Source organism: Andrographis paniculata, unplaced genomic scaffold, assembly GCF_009805555.1.
Source record: "Andrographis paniculata isolate CXL003 unplaced genomic scaffold, ASM980555v1 Contig56END, whole genome shotgun sequence".
NCBI lineage: Eukaryota > Viridiplantae > Streptophyta > Magnoliopsida > Lamiales > Acanthaceae > Andrographis > Andrographis paniculata.
In genome coordinates this window covers 2,423,943-2,427,195 of record NW_026137591.1, presented here as the reverse complement: position 1 = coordinate 2,427,195, position 3,253 = coordinate 2,423,943, and positions in this window count along the sequence as shown.

Genomic DNA, 3,253 nt, shown 5'->3' with positions numbered 1-3,253 from the left:
TTGAAAGTAAACACTAAAACTAAATGATAAGTTTGTGTGGAGATAAAAATAACTATATTACTGTTTGTTCAATAAAAAAATAAAATGAAGCTATTAGAATTACTTTACACAGATCTGTGTAATTTAAAAGCTATGCAAACTTGAAAAAAAAAAATTATCACCTTTATAAATGACTGAGTTTAGGGTTTATCGAATTTATTTCGATAAATTATATTTATTCTCAAATTTTATTTTTCGATAATTATTTGATATTCTCGTGATACAATAATTTTCCAACATTTTGTAATGTAACATTTGACCTCACCCATTGCCCTTTGATTGAAAATATTGATTGCTTAGCAAAAAAATTCTGGTACCACGGGTATTGTTGGACAGTGGCGAATCTAGAATTTTGAATTTAGTGGGTCGATAAATTAATATTATTAAATTAAAATTAAATAAATATATCAACAAAAATTTACATTAGAAAAATACGAAATTTCAAATTAACAATCACTTAGACATCAAAATAGTTATAAGTGTTCACGACGAGATCTCTTATATTTTGGTATCGGCGGACAATAGCATCTATACTAACTTTGTAAATACATCTCTTTCTATAAAAGTAACAAAACAACAATTTAATAATTACTCTTTCATGCTATTCCGTAAGTTTTTTTTTATGATAGTTATAGTTGAAAATGATTTTTCCACGTTTGCCGTTGCTATTTTTCTTTGTCTCAACAAGTTTCATAGAAAGTTCATTTAAATTGTTCGAATCCCAAAATATTTCATCACATTAAACATCAATAATAAAATTACCTAATAATAATTCAAAAATCATCAATTTTGCTTCTGACAATTCTCTAGAATATAATTATGCAAGTTGCAATATTTTTTTTATTAAAAGAGGAAAGTCTATTGGAGGAAAAAAAACAAGACATCAATAATTCTTTTGGTGGGTCTTGTCGAATACCGAAACTGATTCATGAAATAAAAATAAAATTAATATTTAAGGATATATTTGTAATTTAGTGATAATTAGTATTATTATTATTATTATTTTTTGTGGGTCAACTGACCCACCTTGCCTAACATTGCATCCGTCCCAGTTGCTGGATACTCATTTTCTCGCCTGAATGAAGATCCGATTAGTCCATATTGGTGGAGCCTGAAGATTTGAGCCTGACATCTCAGTCGTGGTAACAGCTCTTTTCGATCCTTCACATTTCATGATCCATCGGAAAAGAAAGAAAACAATATGTATCTGATTACGTCTACATTATACAGCCTAAGCACATTATAAGAAATTTGAAAAATTGTGTGTTCTTTTTCTTAAAAATACATTTTGCCCCAAAAATAATATATTATACACTCATTATTTTTATATTACTTTTACAATATTTCACATCAAAAATATTTTTTCAAATTATTTTACTAAACAAACATGCTAAAGATTTTGTTTTGTTCATCAAGGTTTTATAAGTTATTAAAAAAAATAAAATATATTACATAAATATTTATTTTTTATATTATACTACTAAAAATTAATTTTACATTAAAAATATTTAGAGCTCGCAAAAATTAGTCTGACATGAATCTGGCATGTGATAATTGGATTTGAGTCAAGAATTTCGATCAAATTATGTCCATGAGTCAAGACGAACATGACATGATGATAAACAGATTGTGTTAGATTTGATGTCCTTAACTCGAATCCGATACGACAACCCTATTATAATATATTAGTATTAATTAATTTATTATACATGTAAACTAATTCTAATTTGATAATTATCTCACATATTAATTTAAAAGTTCAATCTTAAATAATCAAACTTAATTCTCTATACATATTACATTAGAACCGATAAAAACTAATATAACGCGATAATCCGACACGAAATAATTGGATTTTGGTCAAAGATTTTGACTTAATTATGTATCCGGGTCAATACGAACCCAATAGGATCATAAATAGATCGGGTAAAGATTAAGTGATTTCACTAGTTTAAAATATTCAACTAGTCACCAACTCACTAATTATCAGTTTAAAAACATCACATTAATATTTATTTATATGATATTAAATAGTTATTTCAATTTAAAATAAGTTCTATTTAAACAAAAACTTTTAAAGACTTTTATAGTTTTAAAAATAATAAAAAATTAATATTTGATATTATATTTCGTAACAGAAAGAATTTGATGTAATATATTTTTTTTTAAAAAAAAAATTGAATAATGCCAAAATCTTCAGAGTTGTTAGTGAAACATAATTTGAAACAAACACACCCACGGTTGTGATTGTTTCTATTTTCACCTTCATTTTAATTTCCACCTATTTATATACGACATTGTTCAATAAATTAACGATTCAACCGACCAAATGTCACGTCATGTTTAGTACATTTCAATAATTTAGTATGTTATCTTCGAAATGAAAAATAAATAAAATAAATTTATAGACAATCAAATATTACCATATTCAATTCACACATAAGTGACTAACAATGAAAAAAATTATATATATATTTTTGGTGGCAGAGGGGACAATCAATTATTTTTAGGGTAATACATTCTTTTACTATATAAAAAATATACATAAAATGTCAAGCGCTTAATTTATTACATTAAACACACTTGTGTTAACATAAACCTGGCCAATAGTTAGAGCCAAATTAACTTGTGCTATTTAACTAAGTTAACATACTAACATAAAAAATTCAATATTCAATTATAGAGCAATAGTGACACCGTTCGGCCGCGTATAATTATGACCATAATAATTTCCTTATTCACAAAGTTCAATAGAACAAATGAATTAAGAATATGTATAAAATAAAAGAGAAGGAAGAAGAAAAGATAATATGTGAATTAGTATGGATGATAACCAACCACGAGTATAAGTCTCGGACCTGAAATCAATCCATAGGTGAAACACAAACAATAGACTAAATCTCACTGCAAATGATTGGAAGCCACGAATCGAAGAAATCACTCCAAAGACCCGATTTGAGATTCTAAATGCGAGAAAATCACTCCTTAACACTAGAAAATTATAAAAGTGAAATTCAATTCAAGATGTAAAAAAAAGTTTCAGTTACAATGATAGACAATGACCTTATATAGAGGTCCTTGAAAATATAAAAAATAACAAATAATAAAGAAAATAAACCAAAAGGTAAGTCTAACTATAAAGAAATAAATAATTAGGGAAGTTTTAGATATGGAATTATACTATATGGAAACTTATAATAAAAGGAAATATATA